The 26,035-nt window shown below is 43.6% G+C and overlaps 1 protein-coding gene across 1 annotated transcript in view; it reads right to left on the minus strand.

Moving 5' to 3' along the window:
• The window catches only part of LOC311016326 (leucine-rich repeat and fibronectin type-III domain-containing protein 2), a 122,543-nt gene extending 96,791 nt beyond the window's left edge, over positions 1-25,752 (minus strand). The window contains exon 1 of the mRNA XM_084013954.1: positions 25,524-25,752. The gene's annotated coding sequence lies outside the window, so the exon portion shown is untranslated. The remainder of the gene's footprint in view (positions 1-25,523) is intronic.
• Positions 25,753-26,035: the final 283 nt, after the last annotated feature.

Genomic DNA, 26,035 nt, shown 5'->3' on the forward strand with positions numbered 1-26,035 from the left:
CAATGCAATATGGAACTCCAATCTCATTAATTGTCAAAAATGATCAGCAAAAATAAAGCCCTTCTTTCCCCTCCGACATAAAAGATACGCTTTGCACTCACGACTACGTGGCCGCAGAAAAGAACATGGAGAAAAATCTGTTACAGTGTCCTCTGAGTCGACAGGGTTTCAGGACATTGGACAACGACCTTTACAACGAGAGTGAAGCTTCGATGAGAGGTCATTAGTGTCTCAGCTTTGAACCTCTCATTACCTGTACATACTGACATATTAGACCCATCTTCTCAGCAAAACTGTGCACCCTGGGGAAGTAAAGACCCATGCTACTTCCTAAAGGGCACCTCCTTTTATATAGCATTGCAAATCCATGAATTTGGTCAACTTCCAAGCAATGGACCCCAAAAAATAATCAAACGATAGTGAAAAGCAAAACAGCAGAGGAAAATATATCCTGAATCCTACACTCTGAATGCATTCTGTGTCCATGCCTACAAATCAGACAACACTGATGACATCACTATGGCATCGTTAAATTAGACTTGACCAGCTCCTCCAGAGCCACGGAGAACATTGAACACGACTGGTAAAGTGAATGTTTGAAAAATGAAGCAAGCCTTTAATCCAATGATAATAACTCTGTTTCACCGCTTTGTGAAGTTCCGTTATTGATTCCCACACTGTCACAAACTTTTTTTTTATTAATTCATGAATTATTAAATGTCAGACTAAATCTCATTAGCCGAGTCTCTGTGAAGCGCTGCAGCTCTGTTGTCTGTCTGACACGGCGGGAGCGTAAAGGCCAGACGGCTTACCGTCACATCTAACAAAACCTCCAACTCTCAGCTTCACTTGTTGTTTGGTGTCTCGGTTCAACGTAAAAACAGTGCATGTGTAACCCTTTAAATCAGTCTGTGTTTGCGTTGAGTTGTGTGCTAATTTTGTCAAAATAGTAATTACTAAATTCTTTTTGAATAATAGCATCCCATTTGTTGCAGTTCTCTAGTGAGCCGCTTGCTGTCACACTCTGGTGATTTACCATCACAACTAAGGCTAGAGCAGCTTGCTTCCACTTTCCGAATGCGATACAAACTTAACTGAGCACTGGCGCCTCTCCCCAAACATGTCATCTTGCAAAGGAGAATATTGCTTAAATTGCAGTTGTGAACACTTAACTTGGTGTCACAGGGGACACGGTCAGTTGTCCCCTGGGTGAAAGTCCTGTGTTTGTTTGACCATCCAGCCTAAGATGACTGTCTTGCCATCTAAACTACGTCAATTTCTCTGACCGTCCGACACCGACGTGAGTGGATTTACAATGGCGTTTGTTGAAATCCCTGCTGGGTCTCCGACAGACACTTCGGCGTGCCGCGGTGAGTCTGTATCAGACGCCAAGGGCAAATGAACAAGTTGCACTATTCAACAAGGTTGCTCAAATGAGTCAAATGTTGCCATGCGAAAAAAGAAAGAAAAAAAAAACATCCAAAATGCTTCAAGCTTAGACACAGTTTCCAGAAGATCCTAAAACTATTAACCCCCTTAAAGATACGGACATACAACATATTTTTTATGTATAAAGACATGCATATAAGGAAAAAGCACACTAAATGTATGCAGTGAACCGTCAACAGGGCACATTTCATTTGTTGCAAGTCTGACACGCATCACATTACACAATCACTCAGTAACACTGGCTTACAAGCTCATTCCTTTGTTGCAGAAAGCAAACATATCTGTAATCCTGCACAGCCGACTGTAGGACTCCGGATCCTTGACTTGACCGCCGCAGTGGAGTAAACTGGCAGAAGAAAGCGGAAAGCTTCTTTTTCACTCGCTGACTGACTCACTTGCATTCCACGAGTACATACGATCACCCCTGAATTAAACATACAACAGTGAGCTCTCGAAGAGATCCAACAGGCTTTCGCCTCGCAGACATATCCCAGTCCGGAGATGTGTGTGTTTTCCCTCCAGACTTGGTTTATTCATCCATAATTCCTTTAACCTCAATTAGACATCTGCCGACTATAAGCGAGCATATAAACGGCTCTAAACGGGCCAGATTGTCTGCAATAGTTGAATAAAATGCAGAGTATCTGTCCTTCAATTTACTGGTGGGGCAATGAAATATAAAACAAGCTGCATGGTGCTGCTGCTCTGCATTAGTAGCTATGTGGCTATGTGGAGCATGTACACACTATTTTTACTCCCTATTGTAGCACTGATATTTGACTGCCTGTCTGTAGGAAAGTAACGACCACACTTTGTTTAAAATCGAAGCTACCCTTAAATGTGTAGTTCTGCAGTGGTTTCGACTCCGACTGGGATAGTTTCAGTCCTTTTGTCCTTTCCTTCCTAACTTCCATGGCAACCGATTTGGACTTCAGGCTCTTTTGAATGTGAAACTGCTGAATTGAGGCGGAATAATGGAACTATTCCTCCACTGTGCAGAAAAAGTGTAATTGTTGAACTACAAGTGGTTGATAAAAAAGGATCTTTGGGACCGTATTTACTTTCTATATGACTCTTAGAAGGGTTTGGTCTCTTTGAAACTGCTGAATTCAACAGTCCTGAATAGCAAAAGACCTATTTATGGTTATAAAAAGAAGTATATTTTCATAGCCAGAGTATCGTCCTGTCCTTCACTCTTTGGAGGGAGAGTTATATAAACAACACCAACTGTCTGCAGCCATGCCAGCAGATCTGAGGCCTGTACTTAGCCACAGTGCTGCTTTGAGCTAAATGCTAACGCTCACAACTACAAACATTTGCTAATTAGCATAAATTACAGCTGAGGATGATCATGATGATCCCATTAGCTTTGCAGGTATTTGTTCATAAACCAAAGTAATGGACCAATTCCAATGTCAACCTGATGATGATGGTGATGATGATGATGATGATGATGCGCTAAAGGTAATATGTTTGATCCTGACGGGGAGGTGGATGTCTCCACCTCATCTCATAACAATGCTTTCAATAGTTGTTGACCACCACAAGAGGGAACGATAGAGAATGACCAAATTAACACACGTCATGGTCATTTGATACAGCGGTTAAGTTTTCAGCCTGGACCAAAGTGGGAGGAGCTACCAAACACACCCAAATTACGAGTCACACCAGAAGTTTGAGTAAAAATCTTATGACAATGCTTTCATTGGCTGTTTTCCTCCTCAAGCAGAACCAGAGGGGTTTCTGGGACTTGGGGGCATCCAGGGAAATGCCCCCACAAGAAAACAAATCCATAAACAAACTCAATGCTGATGCTTTTCATCCCCTCTGGCCACGTATTTACATTTTAAAGTACATGTTTTAATAATTTAAAACTTCAGATTAAAATAAAATACAATAAACGCATACATTATGTATTATTATAGATTAAACTAGCCAGCAGTATATAAAGTAATTAAAGTGAGCTCCACCTTTACCAGCTGAAATATTATAGTGACGGACACAGGAATGCACCAATAATTATGATATTATAATATAACACGCATTATTCTGCATAAAGACAACGTTTAGGTTCAGTTCATTAAGTACATTTTGATGATAATTCTTTTGTAATTGGGTCATATTATGAATGCAGGACTTTTACTTGTAATAGAATATTTTACAGTGCAGTACTTACTTAAAATATCAAAATGATTTTCACTCACTCATACAAATTGCACACATTCTTTCTACAATCCTCATAAAGACAAATGTTCATATTATAAAGATCACTTCTTGTAGCTGTAGCTCTGCGGTCTCTTCGGTTTCTACTGTTCCTGCTGGGCTCGGTCTGCTCAGGTTTAGGTTTTTAAGTTATATTCAGGGCTACACTTAAACATTCAGGCCTTTGACCTCTGGGCACAACTCTACATGTAGGTATAAATGGCTGCTTCATGTTTACGAGAGTGACCCGGGTGGAGCTAGCCGATAATTTCAAGTTCAAAAGAGTCTCATCGTAGGTGATGTGTCACGTAAATGAGCTGATAAATAATATAACGTAATATATAATGAGCCCATAGACTCAGACTTAGGCTGTAGACTGGAATCAGTACAAATCTAGTCAAATGTTATGCCTATAAGGACAGTTACACTAAATCAATCCTATGCAGGACCAACAAGTCCAAATCAAACCCACAAGGCAGCAGAGAGCCTTCTCTAAAATGTGTTGATTCTAAGTGACGTAAAAGAACCAAGTAAAATCCCGTCATTAGTATAAAAATACGGTTCGTCTACAGGCAGGAGAGTAAAACTACAGGTTCCTGTGAGGAAGCTCATTATTATACTCTGGGCTATGACATCAAGAGGTAATAAAAACACTCGTAAGAGACCATCCATTTTTCCTTGCATCCTTTAAATACTCATCTCTCGTTCCTTTTTCTTCTCCCCAACTTCCATAACTCCCAAAGGAAAAGAAGATGACAAGAAGAACACATTTGTGTCTCAGACTGACAACGTTGCACTATTGTATCTTTTTAAATAGAACCAGGAGAACAAATAATGGCAGATTTAAGTAACATGAGGTAGCAGCAGCAGTAGAACGGCACACTGTCACCCGTCAATCAGCGGCGGCTCAGCCAGGATTTCAGAGACGGCGTTCAACACATGAAAGCGAGATAATGTTACTTCCTTGCTGTCGTTCAGCTACGCCGGCAGTTCTTAATTGTCCTCGTTGTAAAAATCACCGTGTTGGTGATGGGGTGTTGAGTGAGGGAAAGGCCTGATGTCAATGTCCCCCCCTAAGTCTGGAATCCCTGAACCCTCAGGGACTTCACTGACACCACCTGGTAACCGGTTGAGTGTGACAGGCTGAAAGGGGGTTGAGATGGTTTAGTTCAACTGGGAACCAAAACATGCCAGTTGTGGGTTTGTATTTGACTTTTTGCACTGCCTGATGTGAATGTCTTCCGTTCTCCTGCCCAATGAGTCAGATAATGTATTTACTAATCATTGTCTCTTCTTGTCACAACAGCACCATCAAGCAAAATTGAATAAAGAAACGGTTGATGAAGAAACTGTGTGTGTAACACAGCGGATGCTTGCATTCCTTCGATATCACCAAGCTAGGAATTGTGGGTAATTCCCTCAAGCCAAGCCTGCCGAAATACGGACTAAGGGAAAGTGAGCATCAAGGGCTCAAAGTGACCGTGAGAACCTAAACCCTTGTGGACTTTACAGGAACCGGCCTCCAAGTCTACAAGTGTGTGAGTGTGGACGTCGGGATTATTAGTCTGCTCTATGAGACTCCAGGAAGTTAGAACCTCCACCCTGGTTTCCATATCTTAATAGTTCAGATAGCACAGGTTGTTGTTTTACTGATATGTCAGTTGTCTGCCTGAGCCATGGGTCATTTATCTGAATGAGGTTTCTGCAAGTCCAATAGCATATTATATACAGTATATATATGTATATATATATAAAAATGACAACAATAAAGGAGTTGTTCATAGGGCTGGTTAAAAGTGAAAGCTCAGGCCAAAAGACACACATTGCTGTTTAATGTGTCGTACTCTACAAACACATTGCAGCCACTATTGACTGCAGTTGGAGCTTCGCTGTCAGACGTAGTGATGAATGTGTAATGACGGGGCCAAGCAGAGGTGGAAGTCATGACGCATCACCTGTGTTCCTGAAGTCGATGTTCATTCACTCGTACAAACAGACTCAACGGGATGCATAGAGAGCCAACTGTTACACGCCTGTTGTGGTTGACTTCAGCACATAAGAGGGTTTTTAATAGGCTGCAGTTGCTGAAATTGAGCCTATTGAACAGTATTGATGCAGTATATTTTTTTTACCTAATCATCTACATCCTGCTAACCTATTTCATAATAATAAAAATGCAAACTTTTCAAACTTCAGCCATTAAAGTTGCCTGTAAACTGAACCCTTATATTCTGACATCAGGCAACTTCTGACAAAAAAAAAAAAAAAAAGCTTCCACTCGTTTCAGCGCTTCAAAACAAAGCTCCTCACAGATGTAAAAAAATAATAATAATAATAATAATCTGGCAAGCGTTTTCAAAGAATAAAAGCATATCATGAGCCCTGTGCCTCATTAATGTGTGATGGCATGATGTAAACTTGGCAGAGAAAAAAAACAAGTGTGGCGCCTCCATTGTTTTTGGTCCACATATTCTCAATCCACAGGGCTTTCTATTATTTATAACTGCCTACATCCAGACTGCAGCGGCTGGCAGTGGATTCTGAGTGCTGGGCATGCTGGGAAAAAGGACAGATGACACCACTCTGCTGCTGTTGTTTTTTTCAAGCAATCTATTGTACAAGATACTGTTGATATGCTCGGCCTCCCGACCGGGGAAGGGTGAGTGCTGAGAGACAGCAGTCTGGTACGTACACTATATTTAGGTTGAATGTGCATTTCTGCTCGACTGGCAGCCTTGAGCTCCTCCCTCTTCCCTCCTTCACGACTGACTTACACCATTTTAAACTTCACCTGCAGGCCCACTTCATATAGGAAATCAAAAAGGGCTTTTCTAGGCAACTCTTTTCATTTTAAAGTACTGATGCCTATGGCCATAGGTTCATTGGTGACTCTAAATTGCCCGTAGGTGTGAATGTGAGTGTGAATGGTTGTCTGTCTCTACATGTCTCCCTGTGATAGACTGGTTACCTGTCCAGGTGAACCCTGCCTTCGCCCAATGACAGCTGGGACCGGCTCCAGACCCCCGCGACCCTGAATACAGGATAAGCGGTAGACAATGGATGGATGCCTGTGACCCACATAAGAAAACCAGACCATCAGATTTGGGTCGGTTTCTGCACAACATCAGTGAGTTTCAACTCAACAACAACAGGTTTTACATGATTTGGTGAACAAAATAAAACAAGCAGCATTTTTTTTAAGGTGGAAAATCCAATGGATGAAATACTGGACCTCAAGCAGAGGATGGATGTCAAATTCCTGCCACTTTCTAAACGTGGAACCGTCAAAAACTTCGGAAACTCAGTTTGGTCGTAAAAAGGGCTGCGTTTAATCAAAGCTCCAGCTGATTGTTTTTAACTCTCGGGTCCAGTCTCCCTGATTGAACTTCAGACACTTTAATTAAATCAACGTGCACGAAGACTTGTGATGAGCATCCCTCCCTCTAAAAGACGTCAGCGGCTAGCGTGAAGACATTTAGGGTTTTGAGGAGTCGGTCTTGCGATCCGTATGGACGACCTGCAGAGAGGGGAAGCGATCGAACTCAGGCAAGCACCCAAGTCGGTCGAGCCTTGTTATCCAGGGGAGGGGGGGGATCAATATTCTGCCTTCTGAGTGGGCACGCCGCTCTGTCTGACTGACATTTAATGAGGGTGGTGAGCAGCGCTGCTTGCTTTAACTGTCGATCAAACATGCTTTGAATGCTGGCAGACACATTTCAATTATATAATATTACCACTGCAGTTTGACAGCATTCATATTCAGTTGGGCTTTGGTGGCTATGTCAATACTAATACATTCCCGTATTGATCATAGTAAACCAGGGAGGCATGTTTCCTTCTTTAAACGTGTGACTGGGAAGAATGCCACATGCAGAACTGTATTTTTATGTATTCGGACCATAAAAAAAGGAAAACTAATAGGGCCCTCTGCCGATACTTAATGAGAAGAAGAGCTTCCAGCAAACAATGGCCTTCTTCCATCTTCCTGGAGAGCTGGAACACAGACCAACGAGATCGCTGCCTTCTGAGACCTTTTATAGCTGTCACCTGCTGTTTGTGACCAATCAGGATGTCGGGAATGTGTGCCAGTCTAACCCAGGTGGCATCAATCTCCTCTCATTTTGGAGCCAATTGGGCTTCACTTTGATGAAAGGTATGGATCAAACACTGAAGGACCATAAGCAACACAAACACATGGTTAGAGAAGGAGAGCAGAGAGGAAACATCCCCTTCTTTCCACAAAACCATTTAAAGGGGAAGGACACATTTCTCAAACATGCATGTTCCCGGCTCATATTAATGTTGAACAGATGGATGATCAAAACATGTTCAAAGATGAATTTCTGTCTACAAAGTTGATAACTCTGTCTCAGAAATTTGCGTTTTCACTTTTCTTCCAATATGAAAGGCAGGAAAAGTGTTGAGAACAGTATGAGCTCCAGAGGGGTCCCAACTCCAACTCCCCTGACAACAGCTTAGCAACAGCTCCAACAAAAGACGGTCCTGTAATCACTGGCATGTTGTCACCACTCAGCTCCCTGAATCCTTCTGGAAAAAGACCGACTTTGAATGAACCATTATGTTGCTGTGTAACTCCCAGATGTGAAAATAATCAGAATTAAAACATTTAAGAAGTGATATGTCAATGTGGGTCCCCCATGTGGCCAAACAGACTTGTAGTGAATACCTCTCCTTCTGTTTAAATGACAATCTAACTTGTGAAAAATTCAAATGACACACACACCGAAGTGCATCTGCCCACAGATTTGCATTGATCTCAAACCTCTCGCGTACTCCTCAATGCTTTCCTGCCCGTCCACCCAAAGGGGATGAAGGGATCCATGCTTTGGACTCTACCCTTGAAAGAGATCATTTGCTGCTGCACCTGCCAAGGGCCAAATTTCATCCATCTCCTTTCCATTTGCACCGTCTTACTTCCATTATTGCATGTAATTGAGCTCATTCTACCCTTGTGCAAACTAATTTGACTTTTAATCATGATCTCACTCCTCATTTGATGCTACAGGAGATTCTCTTTGTTTGGACCGCTTGTTCACTTGAAATGTTTCTTCTTTTTTTCCCCTACAAACTGCTATTATCACAAGCCATTATCACAAGCCATTATAAAGCCACATGCCAGGCCTGTTTCTGCTATCTGTAAGTATTATCACCCAGACACAATGTTTACACCAGCACTTCAGACTAATTGAGATAGTGCTTGTAACATCTGTCACCTGATACGCTGGTGATCACAGTTATGTAAAACAATAAGGCTGATATGATAACAAAGTCTCACATCCAGCACTTGGACTTATTTATGCAATGTTTTACTCTTCAAAATCTGTCAAAAGACCACCTAAAGAGGGTGAACTGCAGCAAACACAGAAGCCTTTTTTATAATAACAACTTCTCCTCCAACAAACATTATCTGCTACAGACATAACAAAACACTCCCAACCGGATCTAAAAGGCCATTGTCAGCCATTGATAAACGCCACTGGGGTATTAAGCATGTTAAAGGTGACAGAGCGGCCGCTGGGGGAGAGTCGGTGAGAGAAGGGCGCCATTCAGATAGAGAGACATCGGCCTTGTCAGAAGCCAAACGACCACAGCTATCAATTCAGGCCCGGGCACAAAGGCGTGTGTGTTGTTGTGCTGTGCTCTGGACAGACCTGACGCTCTGTAATGTTTATGAGTCCGTACGAGCTCTCTCTCTCCGCAGTCCTGTCAGGGCAGAGAGACGGAGGATGGAGCTGCGGTGGTGCGGCGGGGCTTTCAGGCCGTGAAAGCACAGCTTTATTGCTGGCAAACTTCAAGCACGTCACTGTCATCCATGATACTGTCTGAGTCTGCTCGCCGCTTTGATAATCTGTTCAGGAAAGTAAACACTGCTGTTTCAGGGAAAGGCGATTCTATGGCCATGATTTTATTATTACAACGTAATAAACTGATACCGGTGTTTAATTAGTAAGCTGACTCACTGTGACTAGGATCATGCTTTTATACGTAAGGCAACATAAGGCTTGACTTAATTGCTCTTATAGAATCAGATACTAGATTGGTATTTTGTCACGATACCCGATCCAGCTATGTGAGTCAGCATCAGACCGAAATCAGTATCGCTATCGGGGAATTTCTCATAGCTAGCGCCTTATTGGTGGATGCAAATATATGACATCAGCAGTTTTTTTCCAACAGGGCCCCGCCCACTTCAAACCAGTGAGCAGAGCGCAAAAAAAAACATCAGACAGATTTTTTTTTTAAATTGGAACAACCAAAGGTTTGGCCAAACATGCTGGATCCTTCATTTCCCATAATGCAACAGGTTAGCATATATTATACCACCCAACACTCATTCTCCACACCTCCAAGGTACTAAAAACCCTTTTCTTAAAGCCTGACTTATGTTTGACCGACAAGCTGTAATGTAGAAGTGTACTCAGTACACGGTGACATCACTGAGCACAACTTTCAAACCAAGACGGCAGAAAAACACAGTTATTCACATTAGTATTGAGGTAACTCTAGGGATGTCCACATATAATGGCATTAATGATAACTCTGATATTTAAAAAAAGAAAGACATATTACATATTTTTAATAATACACATATTATAATATTGTGTAAATAACCCAGCACCTCTTGAACCACACATGTGTATCGTTATAGTAACAGGCTGTCTCTCTAACATCGCCACACTTTAGTTAACTGAGTTAACTAAACAACGTTGTTTGTTGTATGTTTAGTTAATTAATTTGCCAAAAAAGAGACAAAACACAAAATAAACAAAGTTAAAGATGATTTTCACTGATAGCATTATTATAATCATAGAATTATTATTGTTAGTGTTGTTATTATTATTACATTTCCCCGTGAAAATGTAATCTGGTGCCAGAAATAATCCTGACGACCATTAGAGTTATTTTCTCTGGTCCGGAGACACTGAAACATTATACACAGTTGACAGTACTTACTATAGTAAATATGACTATGAGAAAATGCATTGAAGGGCCCTTTAAGTCCTGAGTCCTTCTATGTCCAAGTGTTTACTTTCACTTTGCTCTGAAAAAAACTGCTTTTAAATCTATTTGGAAACGATAAAGAAATGCTGGCGGCGTCACTGGAGAGGAACTTCCTGGATCGGCCACTATCTCCTTTCGTCTTCCCCTCCTCCTATCAGTGGCCCCTCTGACACAGCTTTGTGCCCTCCGTGTTGACTGATGCATGGGGGCTCCTCCGAATCACAGGCGGATGAAAGAGCGCCCACCCCGGCTGGGATTGGCGCCTGACTAACATCAGCGGGTGCCTTGTTTGTGAGGATCAGTGGACGCCGCGGGGCCACGCCACATGCAGCTACCATGCAGAAAAGAGCATGCAGGCGAAAAATTGTTCCCTTGGAAAATGAGCTGCATAATGGATGGGAGAGGAACGTTGAGTGACACTTTTTTTTGTTGTTTAACTGCCAGTATGCTGAGTCTCCCTCAATGAGACAGCTATTGTTGCTGGTGGGAGGGAAAGCAATTTACTCGAGCTGAAGAACTGAGCAACAGTTTCTGGGATCATTTGCCATTCAGCGAGGCTGAATCGTGTGGACAAAGCGGAGCTCAGCTCGGGTCAGGCAGGCTATTGTTCACTGATTATCTGGTACGTTCACAGGGCCGCAGCTCGATGCTATATGGTGCTCAAGGCGGTTTAAAAAAAACCCTACCAAATGGATCATGGGAAGTATGATGACACAGCATGAGCAACGCCACACACAAATCACACATTCGTTGTTGCTCAGGTGGGTGGAACAGCTGAGTTTGGTTATTGGCTTGGTCCAGAGCGGCAGAGCCAAGCAGAAGATTTGTGTTTGTTTCATCATCCCAGCTGATGGGGGGGGGGGGGGGGTACTTTGCCAGGAGGGGAGCAGGCAGCATCTCCAGGTGGCAGAGCTTCAGTTAGCAACTGTGTCGGCTCAGATTCGACGTCCTGGCGTCTAACCTATGTTTGGGCAACAACAGAATGTTTGCTGATGAGGCAGAAACTTGGGGCAATCCCCTGAGACCAGACTCAAGGTGCTGGGGTGTGGACCGTGCTCTAGTCTCAGTAAAGAAGTCTCCCAGCAGCGGGGAAGACAAGATAGGAAGTGTCCCACTTTGGATTTAATCCAATAAACAGCCACCAGGGGGCGACTCCTCTCTGGTTCTATAGAAGTCTGTGAGAAAATGGTCCTACTTCTCTCTGCTGGCCACCAGGGGGCGACTCCTCTCTGGTTGTATAGAAGTCTATGAGAAAATGGTCCTACTTCTCTCTGCTGGCCACCAGGGGGCGACTCCTCTCTGGTTGTATAGAAGTCTATGAGAAAATGGTCCTACTTCTCTCTGCTGGCCACCAGGGGGCGACTCCTCTCTGGTTGTATAGAAGTCTATGAGAAAATGGTCCTACTTCTCTCTTGATGTATTATCTCAGTAAACATTGTAAACATGAGTTTATTGTTTCAATCTCTAGTTTCAAGTCTTCTTCAATCCAGCATGATGTTCATTTAGTACATTATGGTCCATTTAGAATCCACCAGACCAGAAAGCAGGGGATGCTTTAGGGGGCGGGGCTTACCTGCTGATTGGCAGGTTTCTAAAGTGTCAATTACAGTCAATTACATCAACACAGCACGTCCCACAGCTTTGTGTCACACCTCTTTCATACGCCGCAGGTGCTGAATGATACACCTGTGAGGATGCATCTTAGTAGCTGTGATATCCTTCAAAACGGTGTGCTGATAGAGAAGGACGGAAGAGAGGACTAGAAAAATAAGTCAACGTTGACACAAACGGCTGTCTCCTGGGTGAAAGTCATCTGTTTGTTTGAACCATCCGACCTCCACTCCCACATGGCCTATTCAGACCTTCTCACTATTTCAACAACACCAGTTGCCTGTCTGGCTGCACTGAACAAGCATTCGTATTTGACGATATGGGTTGAGAAAACAAGGGTTTTGATCTCAATTTTCAGGCCCACAAAGAACACAGGCATGAACCCTATTGATATTGCAACCTGTGCATCAGCAGCAATGAAACCAAAAAAAGTCACTTTTTGGGTCCACTCCAACTGAAGTAACCTGTAAGTGCTATAAAACACCGACGAGCACTTTGTACCACAGATGTGACGGCAAGGATCTCAGAGAGCAGATATCGACTCTGTGGCCACAACTAGTTTAAATACCAGAGAACTCTGACCGCTCTGCTTTCAAATGGGAACTATTATTAAATATTCATGAGGTGACTATTCATCATTAACATTACCGTTCCCTTCAGTGTGTGAGAGGGCCATGTCTGCTTCTCTCCAGCACCTACAGTACTTCATATAGGCAACAAATGGAGGCTTTGTTGCCACTGTTGACACCTAAGATAGCCTGCTGTGGGATTATATGGGCTCAGTGCCCGAGGCTGTGTGCTTTCTGGGGTTTTCTGGGTTCGCTTCACCAGCAAAAAGAAAAACACTAAGATGTTAGTTGTTTTTTTTTTTTTGGTTGTTTTGTTTTCTGGCACAGATTGTCTATTGGGAGCAAAACTCAACATCTCAATTGATAGTAACAGTTCACAGCCATCACGGCGGACCATGCATACTATTTTTTACAGTTTCAGTGAAGCGTGCTGTTGTGTGTTGCAAATTGCTGTCACACAAAATGATCATCAGACGCGCACAGCGCTACATCTTTTAGCTCTCGTCTACTTTTTTATTCTATTTTGGGCCGTTTTCCCTGCATCCAAGGATGTAGCCAGGAGCTTATTATAACTAATTACAAAAAACAATTACACCATTTTATGTCATCATGTGGAACACAAGCCATGCAATGCAACACATCTTAGTTACAGGAAGGATGCCAACTAGATGACTGTGTTCACACTATAGGAATAATATAGACGTAGATCTGACTCTGAGTACTCACATATTCCACTACTTAATTGTTAACTTCTGCTGAGTGCTGCCAGATTTGATACCATGGTAAGAAACAAAAAAGTCCCTTTCACCTTTAATTAGCTCTTTGTTGCTCACAATGATCAGTGCCTTTATGTTACAGTCAGGCGCCCCCTAGAATCACCACATTTGAATATCTACAGTTTGATGCCAAACTGAACTCTGTACGCTGTCATAGACCGTTGGAAGCTGAAGCTGGTAAGTGAGTTTGACCTTGAGGTGCGATTGTCAATATCTAATGAGGCAATATAAAAACTAAATTATTACTTTGGCCTTCTGAGAGGAATAGGCCAAGTAAGGAAGTCCTCATGCGGAGTGATCAGCTGCCGGGCCGATCACATTGCCGTTGCCGGGGATTGAGCTCAACAGAGGGAGGGGGAGCGTCTCCAGGAAAGCGTGTTGTATGCAGCCAACGGCAGATGGTGCTTTTCCACCTAATTATCGACAATAGAAAAATATGAAAGAAACTAACACTTTGTTGAAGCTGTTTATGTGACAGCTTCAACCCAACACCATATCAGTCTTTATGCTCACCATTACATCACATAGTTAGAACACACAAATATCAATATTCTTCAAGTTATTGTTTAACGATGAAACAGAGCTGCTGGAGGACCAGACAGTAATGCCGGGCCCGATGGAGTGAAGGGAGGCCCGGGAGAACCTGAACCAAGCTGCACAGGGCAGACTGGGAGTCCCCACAACAGTTAAATGAGAGGTTTTCTAAAGGGACTCTGGTGCTTGGAAACGTGACTGCTTTAGTCCACAAAACATGCAAATGTCAGTTCCTCTCTTACTTTAACGGCTTTAAACTAACAGGAAACACAAAGAGACATCAACGTGATCGTCCTCACATCTTAGTTGTTACCCCAACAGCAAATGATGTGCATTTTGTTTTTCATTTGTGAGCAGCTCCTCCATTTGCTTCGTGCATTGGATTGTGGGAGAATAGCATTAACAGCACCATCAAAGCTGACCATATGGAGCAAACTCACTGGATTCAGACAAAGAGTTAAAGACATATGGGAAGTTAGGGTGTGATGTGCCGACGTTGGTTCTTTTTAACAATTTAAACGTCGCCAAGAGAAAAGGCAGAAGTTTGTCTTTAAACTTTACCACCGACCACAATCAAAAAACCTACTTTATTGATGTGTGTGTGTGTGTGTGTGTGTGTGTGTGTGTTAACAGCTGCAGACTTTTCAGTCTAATCCTCTGCAATTTCTCTCAACTGAATGTCTAATAAACAAGCAAAAAGAAAAGGTTGGTGTTCAGAAGCCGTGCTGAGGGAACACTGTGCATATGTGGCCTCGTGCTGACTAAGAGATGTAAACTCGCTGCTGTGAGACAAGGACGGCTCTCTGCAAAGAACCCATCAACAGAGCAATCATCGGGGAGGACCCCGAAGGAGCACAGTGAGATTAAAAGACCCGCTATCAATTTATCAAAGGCGCTGCTGAGAGGGAACTTCGACTTTAAAGCAGAATTGGGACATTTTCTGCCTAATGACTGCAATTTATAACGGAGCATGGACAAGTCTGAAACTGCAATCTTTAGAGCAAATTCCTAATAATAATAATGAGCACTTAAAGTTGTACCCGTGAATTTTGCTCGTCAGCGGTGCCGGTGACTGCACCGAAACACCGTCCGACCTCTGGACAGTTTCTGGACGTAAGAAGGTCAGACGGCCACGCCTTCGTGCTCAGGTAGATGGCGAATGGTGTTTAAGGTGGATTTGTGAAAGATCACACCAGATGGAGAAGGTTAACGCAAGATAATTATGTTTGGGCTGTTTTCAGTCTCACGTTGTCACAGCAACAAAAGCAGAATATCTCATTTATCTCCTCCCCTTTTCATTTTCCGTCGGCTGCAAGAAGCCAGTTGACCGTTTGGACCCAGTTTGGGCGACTCTCAGTCTTGACAACAATTCCATGAATAACAAGTGGCACTGATCACTTTTTAATCAAAGATCCTTCATCCATCTGTGTCGTTCACCACTGTTTCCCCACCGACAGTGACTCATTGTTTCTGTCCTCTTCTTTTTTTTTTTTTGGTTTCCTCCACTATTTCTTTATTTGGCTCCGGGGCTCAGGAAGATAAGCTTTTCCAACCCCTCTCTCAATTACAGCTTCTTCACAATGGCGACATCCTCAGCCGAGCCTGAATGTTATCACTTCACAGCGGCACGAGCAGCCCTCCATTTAGATCTCTGCAGCTAAACACTTTTTGTTGCTAACCTTGGGGCTCGCCGCACATCAGCAAGTAAGGAGAGTCGGCCTGACGGAGCTGCCGTCAGCCTCTCGGTGATAAGATCAGCAATGGCTGTGGTTTTTTTTCACAACGTAGTGGGACAAATGTGCGGGGCGGCTATGTGGGAGCTTTTGGAGAACGATTGCCCACCAACTGTGCTGTACTGTAGGAGTCCCATTAATGGTAAACATAAAAAACACTGTAAATGTGGATAAATAGATCTGCAAATATGGGTTTGTGTGCATCAGCGTCTGCTGTGTGTGAAGCAATAGAACAAGAGCAATTGTTTCTCACATGTGGGGAAATGCTACACATGTAAGATCCCTCCAGTTTAATTCAACCTAAAGGCACACACGCAGATATGTGCAATATAGCCAATACTGCTTATTCAAACAGAATGGCACATAGTTAGCTTTATTTGAGGGATTTGTAGATTAATAGCATAGACTGTATGCAAGAAATGGACACAGTCTAAAGCAAGTATGCTGGCGGCTTAAGAACATTTAATGATCCAATTTGTAGTTGCGGCATGCACGATATATAGTCATTAAATCATCTCATCTACGAGATACACATATTCGAGATATTACCTACCCCTAGTCTAAATGGACCATAATGAACTAAATGAACAGAGAACTAGAGATTGAGACCATAAACTCATGTTTACAATGTTTACGAGAGAAGTAGGCTCATTTTCTCATTAACTTTCATGCAATGAGAATTCTTCTTAAAAACCAGAGAGTCGCCCCCTGATGGCCAGTAGAGAGAATGCAAGTTTAAGGCAGATTCACCTCGGCTTCACTTTCCAGAACCAGTTGTCGTCTAATTAAAAAGCATCTAGATCTCGAACTAAAATCATAAATGCATATATTTCAATATAATTAAATATAATACATGAACTTACTCTCAAGCTTAAAATATCCATATGCTTGACTTATTTAAAGTAAAAACTTCACAGACTAAAAACATTTCATTCCAATTACCTCCTCCTTTAGTCCTGCATTCAGTGTTATCTAAGCAAAAGTACAAAACAATCTTCTGCTGTTATGAATGTTGTCTTCAAGAAATAGTCATAATTAGTGAATGGATTCTTGAGTTATGGCCACAATCATGTTTTTTTGGGATGTTGCAGTGAACCACCCAATTCTAGTCAGTTCAACCTCGATTTTAAGTGGACATTTGTTCTGAATTATAAAAAATCTCCAGCTGTTCCTGAGATTTCACATTCTGCTAAGGATGGATGGAAAACTGGAAAACATAATGCCTCGGGCCACGGCTGTCCCCGGCAGGCATAAAAACTGGACTGCCCGCGGGGGGTCTACGGGTCTTTGCTCATCATGATGAGCTCCGGAGCAGCAGGGCGTTGAGCAGTCTAACAGCCTGGGGGAAGAGGCTGAGGCTGAGTCTGGAGGAGCATGCTTCGCTACTGTTTTCCAGACGGCAGCAGCTGTGTCACATCGGCTGTGGAAACATGTGGCATCAGAAACCAGCGCACTGCGACGCAGTCACACACATCGCACACTTCCTACATCAAACATGTGAGAGGAAAAGAAAGGAAAGTGGCGTGCTGCTGCTTTTCACCTGGAGATAACAACACAGCAGGATGACCATAAAGTCCAGCAAAGCAGCAACACGAGTAAACGAGTAAACTCTTGAAGCATTTAAAAAGAACAGACTGTCCATGTAGACACAAACCAAGGCTTCATCGATCATGGCAGGAAAACGTACATTTTGTACATATTGTTGAGTCCCAGATGACGTCCTGTCTGAGTTAGTAACATCATCCAGAGGTGCTCGATGAACTTCATTGAGCCGTTTTCACTGTGAACAGCAAGCCACACATTGGCTGGTTTACTACAGCTATGGAAGCCAAAATAAGGGATCATGCTGTGATCAATGTATTCTCATGAATTTTTGTATGGAAACGTACGAAAAGTTATGTGCAATTTTTTCGTGTATTATCCTACGAATGTCAAAATGACGCCAGTGCGCATGCGCAATTCCCTGCAGTGAAAAATGGCTTCCATTCATTTCATTTATAGTGGAAAATGCAGCATAATGCAGCATTTTAAAGTTGTTTTGGCATTAAAGTACGTTTTGATGACATTCCTAGCATGTATATGATCTTTCGTTTGTTGGTTAGGGTAAAGGTTAGGTAGGTGCTATCTGGAGGAGCCGGGGATCAAACCGGCAATCGTGCAGTCGCCAGCCGACCCGCTCTACCTCCTGAGCTAAACCCTGATTGACTTTTAATCAGTGATGTCCAAATGAAGCTTCGTGAAGCATTTTCTTTATTTTCTGAGCCCAATAGATGGTGCTCTGTTCAACAAAGGGTTGAAAGCAATGGAAATATATCGGCCTTCAACCATTCGCCATCTATTGGGCTCAGAAAAGAAAGAAAATGCTTCACGAAGCTTCATTTGGACATCAATACTTTTAATGCAATACCGCTAAACATTTGCTTCACATTTGGTGTGAACACAGCAGGACTCTTAAGATGCTGTTTGCCTTCCTGGTCAGGGAGGTGCAGTATCAGGTCCCCGTATCAGGCCCTTGTATCAGGTCCTTCAGCTTCTTGTATCAGGTCCTTGTATCAGGTCCTTGTATCAGCTCATTGTATCAGGTCCTTGTATCAGGTCCTTGTATCAGGTCTTTGTATCAGGTCCTTGTATCAGGTCCTTGTATCAGACCCTTGTATCAGCTACTTGTATTAGGTCCTTCAGCTCCTTGCATTAGGTCCTTGTAGCAGGTCCTTGTATCAGCTCATTGTATCGGGTCCTTCAGCTCCTTGTATCAGGTCCTTGTATCAGCTTCTTGTATCAGGTCCTTGTATCAGGTCCTTGTATTAGGTCCTTCAGCTCCTTGCATTAGGTCCTTGTATCAGACCCTTGTATCAGCTACTTGTATTAGGTCCTTCAGCTCCTTGCATTAGGTCCTTGTATCAGGTCCTTGTATCAGGTCCTTGTATCAGATCCTTGTATCAGCTTCTTGTATCAGGTCCTTGTATCAGGTCCTTGTATCAGCTCATTGTATCAGGTCCTTGTATCAGGTCCTTGTATCAGGTCTTTGTATCAGGTCCTTGTATCAGGTCCTTGTATCAGACCCTTGTATCAGCTACTTGTATTAGGTCCTTCAGCTCCTTGCATTAGGTCCTTGTATCAGGTCCTTGTATCAGCTCATTGTATCGGGTCCTTCAGCTCCTTGTATCAGGTCCTTGTATCAGCTTCTTGTATCAGGTCCTTGTATCAGGTCCTTGTATTAGGTCCTTCAGCTCCTTGCATTAGGTCCTTGTATCAGACCCTTGTATCAGCTACTTGTATTAGGTCCTTCAGCTCCTTGCATTAGGTCCTTGTATCAGGTCCTTGTATCAGCTTGTTGTATCGGGTCCTTCAGCTCCTTGTATCAGGTCCTTGTATCAGCTCCTTGTATCAGCTCATTGTATCGGGTCCTTCAGCTCCTTGTATCAGGTCCTTGTATCAGGTCATGGTATCAGGTCCTTGTATCAGGTCATGGTATCAGGTCCTTGTATCAGCTTCTTGTATCAGGTCCTTGTATCAGGTCCTTGCATCAGCTTCTTGTATCAGGTCCTTGTATCAGGTCCTTGTATCAGCTCCTTGTATCGGGTCCTTCAGCTCCTTGTATCAGCTCCTTGTATTAGGTCCTTTTATCAGGTCCTTTTATCAGGTCCTTGTATCAGGTCCTTGTATCAGGTCTTTGTATCAGGTCTAATCGCTGCTAGTTAGCATGTTGCCAGACTCTGATATAACGTCACCTTTCTCCTCAGAGCCTGTGATCCGCGGAGCCATTGAGCTTTAAATAACTGTAGAATGCCAGAGGTCACGACAGGTTTGGTGATGGAAAGCCATTTGTTATTTGGAGACGCTGAGTGCAATGCACTATGGGACAGACTTGAAAACTGAAAATATCATCTTTGTAGCATTACAGAAATACATGCTTTTTTATCCGCTTCAGAAAGAGAATTAGTTCCAATTTTGTCAAAAAATAACAAAAAAAACCTGTAAATAACAGTCTTGGTGATGAGCATTGGATATACCAGTCTCATCCTATCAGCTGTACTGAACAACAAACAGTCTGATGTCACAGGCTTTTAAGATGTGAAAGTTTGTGGAAATACAGTAGCTTGAGTGAGCTCCAACTGCTGACTGTGAAGAATGGCCATTAACTGACGGGTGCCACTGTGTTCTAAAGTACAACAAAACAACAACAACAGAGAATCCTCGTGGGAGTAGAGAAACACAGCGGCAGCAACATTAGAACGGCAGCTGTTGGTGCTCAGCGGCCTGTTGGCTCTGGGAACCGAACACAGGGAAGAACAGGAAGCATGAAGATTCATTTAGCCTCGGTAACCGGACTCACGGTGTAATCTTTCCTTGTATTTAAAGTGCTGAGTCGTGATTGTAACAGGAGTCAAGCCCCAGACACGCCGCCGTCCCTGCTGCTTCCACAGTCATCGCACCAGAAGACTGGAAGTGTTCTGAAGTTTCACATCGGTGGCCGTTGCTGTATCTGTGAGTTCCTGCGGTCGTATTGGTCCTTCAGCACTCACGTCTTAATGTTCGGACTCGTGTTTCACAAAGGAAGCGAGCTGTCGCTGATGGAAACTCCCTGAGGTGCTCGCTGCCCTGAGAGTCTGCCGCTCGCTTTGATACATGCTGAGTGTTTGCTGCCGAGAGGAGCAGAAGGAGCCACGTCACAGCGGAGGCAAGCCACGACGCCGGACAGAGAGAGTGTGTGTGCAGAGCAGGTGTCACCGGCCTTTTGGACATTCACAGCTACCTGTTTATACAGACACACTTTATATATTCATGTGCCAAACATGCAGCTGGCTTTGGTAGCAAAGTGTAAATATGCACCGCTCACATAGAATTCAAAACATATGGTGCCCTCTGACCTTTGATGTATCAGGTGTTTGCGGGCCTCGTGTTGCCGACTCCTGCCTTAGAGATCATGTGCTCAATCATCCCTCACTTTATGTCTGTGTTTGTTTACTGTTATTGTCCTTGTTATGCACCTTAGTCACCAAACACATTCCTCGTTGAAGGTGTAAAATCTTTCTTGGCAACAAATATGTTTCTGATTCTTTAATTCTGTTGAAATGAATTGATATGTGAATGGAAAAAGCAGAGGAACATTTTAGATCTGATGAGATCTGCTGTGAGGTGAATTGTTATCATCTAGAGTGCCGTGTTTTCAAATGTTACCACCAAATAAAGGTAAAGAGGATCCAAACCTGGCACCCTAAAAACTCTACAGACATACAAGTCAATACATATATATGGATAACTTTAACTTCTTTGACCCAAAAAAGCTCCTTAATCTTCAGTGCATCACCTTAATTTATTTTTAATTTGAAAGGATTTCAAAGGATGGCTGCCAATAAAAGTCGCAATTAACGATCCTGATGTCTCTCCTCGTCGTACTCATATGTCAGATAACATCTCAGGATATTTGAGATGTGGCAGAGAGGCTGAGCTTTTGTTGTTTTTCTATCTTGATTAAAAGAAAAAAAATGAAAGGAGATTCAGGAGCTCGGCTCTCAATTATCTCACAAAACCGCCCTCAGCATGAAGTCCATTCCTACCAACGTCGGGGCTCCACCCCAGCAGCTGATTCCTCTTAGTGTCAGCTTCAATCTGCACATCTGCAGCAGCTCAGCAGCTGGACCGTGGTCACCAGGCACTAACGCAAATAACGGAGCGGCTCAGTGGCCACGGCGGCGATGATTAAATACGTTGGTGGAGCGCCAGCCTCTAAAGTATGGCAATCTGAGGTGAAGATGCCCGGCGGCTGCACTGCATTCCCAAGAAGCGCTGTACTGTATATTCATTATTACACAAATAGATCAAACGACTGCCCGCATGTTTTTGTGGATTTATTTATTTGTTTCCTCAGTGAGTCGTTCGGCTGCTGAAGGTGTTTTCTGGAAGGAGCCGAGCTCCCGTTTTCTTCCCGCAGCAGCAAACATGGAGATGAGAGTCGTGTCGAGGCGCCACAGAGGGTTTAAGGCTAAATCCCAAGTTATTTCCCACTTAATTTCTGAACTTCAATTGCCTTCCGTCTTAAGCTTTTTTTTTCATGTGAGCGGGAATTGATCCCCTCTTTATTATTTCCCCGTGTGTGGCATTTAATAAAAGAGTCCTCTGATTCCCATCCCTCCAACCTCTCTCATCATTTCCCTTCCGAAATAACAACCTTCTGACGTTCTCTGGGAGCCTTCTGTGCATGTCGAGCTTCTCCCCAAGGTAAAACTGGCCTACTTCTCGGTGCATCCTCAGCATCCATCTGCCGTGCCCGTAAATTGCGTTTGCCTGCAATTGCAGGTTATCTCATCTGTCAAGTCGGGCCTATCAATTTCACCAAGCGATCTCGACAGAAGGCGTTAACCCTCCAGCGTCATTCTGGCATCACACGTTGGCAGACAATAACCGCCAACGTATCAGATGAGCACTGTTGATGGTTCTGCTGTGACTGTTAGAACTAAAGACCTGAATAATAATGAAAACAAATGGAAAATGAATGGAAGAGTTACTTGTGTTGTTCTAGGATGATTATACAACAGCGTCAGCTCGGGCAGTCACCCCACGCTTCCAACTACGATACTCTTTGTACCTCTAGAGTCACTTTTGTCACTTCCCCATCATTACATGCACGTCTTTTCAAAAATAAACTCATGTATTCACAGGAAACAACGTGGTTAGATTTATGCAACAGCACAACTTGGTTATGTTACGGAATTGTTTCTTATTTTGTTCAAAATAAGTAATTTGCTATGTAGTTGTATGATACGTAACATAGGCTACGTATACGTAATCTGGTCATGTTTCACACAGGACACGAACAGCTGTCTCCCGCTTGAAAGTCCTGTTTGTCCTTTGTGACGTACACGTATTTGGTAACATTAAGTAACCTATGTAACATAACGTTACGTAACTAAAACATTGAATTAAAATAAGTCAAGTTCTAATTCTGGACACAAACAGCGGTCTGCTGGGTTAAAGTCCTGCATGTTTTCACACACATTGTACATCCACCTCCCTACATGCTTTGAACCATGTCACCTGACTTCCTCCTTTACCTCCGCCCAGAACTTCGGCCACGTAGAGCGTCATAGTTTGACTGTCGGATGTGATTGCATGGGAGGAACCGGCTGGATTATCTACTCTAAAAGGTCATATTTCGGATTATCTACTTTAAAAGGTCATATTTCGTAAACCACAAGGCAAAGTGGAAACAATGGGTGAATTTAATAAAACTACTCGCTCACCAACCGGTGATAAAGCAGAAGGATAATTAGTTGAAATTAAAACTTTGCCTGAATGTGCATTGGTTGTTTGTGTTATTATCAGATGACGGGAGTTAATTCATTAACATTAATGGTATTTCACTGTGGAACCTTATTTTAAAGGGAAACTCCAGCACATTAGTACTACCGTTAAATCAGGGGGATCACTAGAGACGGATAAAAACAGGGTAAAAATGGAAGCAACAGGCGATATAGCTCAAGCTTCTAATACGTGACATCATCATACTCCTAATGACCTCATCATGGTTCCTCATGGGGGAATTAACGATGTTTACAGACCGAGCACGACGGCACAGATCAACTTTATATACTTATTTAATTAGCAGTGTGACTTTGATCTTGGTCAAATGATATTCAATAAAGACCAACAGAACTTGATGATGGGATCACCCACGGGCACACTGTTTTTTTTCAGTTTGAGTTAATTAATGCCCGGTTAGCAACATACAATCATGTACTCCTGTCCACCAATCAGGATTTAGCAACATTTGAAGCATAACCTGATGGAATTTGAAATTGGAACCAAATCTGATCAAACCACAACCGCACAGTACAAATCATACTAACATTTTGTTTTACTTTATTTTTGCATATTTAGTCACTACTGTTAGGTTTAAAGTTGCTATCGTCCACATAAACAATTATAATGTATCACACCTAGAAACTGTGATGGTTGGGACGGCTGATAGCAATGCATCAGGAATTAATTATATACTGTATGGTTCCATTTTTGGCTACCAGCATTGCATCTTTGAGCATTTAGCAGTTAAGGAGACACATATTTCCTTCAGGAGTCGGTGGAGACCAAACAGAGCTTAAACAGTGAATACTGGACTTAACTCTCATCACACAAACACAACTCAAATCAACCATGCTACTCTCTAACTACTGGGTCAATGTGTTATGTCTATGTTGTGTTTACAACTTGTTTCTGCTGCCTCCAAGTGACCAAAAACACTAAGTGCGGGTAAATACTTTAAATTGAACTCAGATATTAAAGAGTGAAATAAACTGGATGTCACTATCTCAACAGGTGGTGAAGTTGGACTGTACTCTAAATAGATAGGCTCCTCACTATTCTCTTCCATTTGCTATTTGTGGCCGATCCACAGACGTCTATTGTCGAGTGAAATCCTCTGACATAAATCACAGTGGCTCAGGCAATAAATAGCAAGGCCTGGATACAAAAGTGCACTTGTCAGTGAGTCATTTAGCGTCAGAATCATTCTGTTTTCATGAATAAAAAAACACCGTGGAATCTCTTCAGCACACTGCGGGGCTTTGCTGGGAAGACCTCCGCACTCTGTATTCTTCAGACAAATCCTTCACAGTGGGGATTTTTGAGCGAACACCAACCATTGAAATGTCGATAAATGCCCCATTGTGGGAGTCAAAGCGTCGCCTCCTACTTCCGCGCTGCTGAACAGCCTCCACCGGCGAGCGGCGCCTTCTCCCCTCCGCCCCGCAGGACCGCGAGAGGTGGGTGAGTACAGCGGGCGGCGGCGTTACACTACTTCCCATGGTGCCTCATGGCGGCCATCGATCCCTTAACCAGACCCACGCACGTGCACGCGCACACAGCCTATTATTTCTCGGCACGTAAAGCGGCTGCTTAATTTAAATCAAACAATCAGCGCTTATGAAGATGATAAGAGTGATGATGGAGGGGAAAACATCATATCTCTCCCGCGCGCGACGCACGCGCGCACACAAGTCAATTCGTCAAACTTAAAGGGAGTTTCATAAACGTTATGGCTACTGTAATCAGGAGGGAACATTTTGGAAAAGAGCGGGCTAATAGGCCTAACCCCCCCCCCCCCCCCCTCTCTCTCTCTCTCTCTCTCTCTCACACACACACACACACACACACACACACACACACACACACACACACACACCACCAAAAAAAGGCGCACGTTTACACACCCAGGATTAGTATGCGTCAGGCACGCCTATCCAACCTCGAAGCTGTTCTTGATTTCGACCTTTCTCCTCACGTCACGCAACAAAACGAAAAGAAATCGAAAGAGTCGCACGAAGCTCCGCTGCACCGACAGCTTCCCGCAGATCCGCTTACTTTCTGGTGGATCGTTGTCCGGGAGTGCGAGCCACCCCTCGGCTCATCAGCACTCCGCCGCCTGACAGCTCAGACTGCAGAAATCACCACAAAACAACATTTTGCATCCCGAATTCAAAGCGGCTCGTTGGCATGTTCACCCCGGTAGAAGGTGCGCTGTGGACAGAAGATCCTCCGCAGAATAAAGCCACATGATGAGCTGCCCAGCAGACATTAGAGCAGCCACAACTCTGACACGTATGGGCTAGTTAAAGGTGATTCCTTACCTCCAGGGACGGACAAGTATCCATGATGCGCCACAGCGGGCTCTGTCTCCCCGGTCCGAGGCTACAGCCGTTCCCTTCCCAATTCATCCACTAATTCCAGGAGACGAAGTGCAAACCCAGCCGCCTACCGAGCCGCATATCGCGTCTTCTCTCCTCGACACTGGTTCCCTCCCTTCCACCAGCAGATGCTCGGGAAACCTGCGCTGTCGCCGGGAGCCAAGCTGCGACGAGGAGCTTCACAGCATATTTGTAGTTTCCCCCTTCAAGTAACAATAACTAGCTCGCCGGTGGTGTGTGTGTGCGTGTGCGTGTGTGTGTGGGCTCGTGTATTTCCAGGCAGAGAGAGAGAGTGTTGCTACACAGCACAGGCGTGTTTCTATCTTCTCCCCGCGGTGCCGTGCAGGTCTATGGAAGGGTCTGCTCCTCTGCGGCCCCTGAACGTCTATCCAAACCCAAAGTTCAAACAAAAACAAACAAAAAGGTGAAATGGTACATCCGAAAGTTTCCCCGTG

Source organism: Eutrigla gurnardus (assembly GCF_963514095.1).
Source record: "Eutrigla gurnardus genome assembly, chromosome: 7".
In the NCBI taxonomy this organism is placed as follows: Eukaryota; Metazoa; Chordata; class Actinopteri; order Perciformes; family Triglidae; genus Eutrigla; species Eutrigla gurnardus.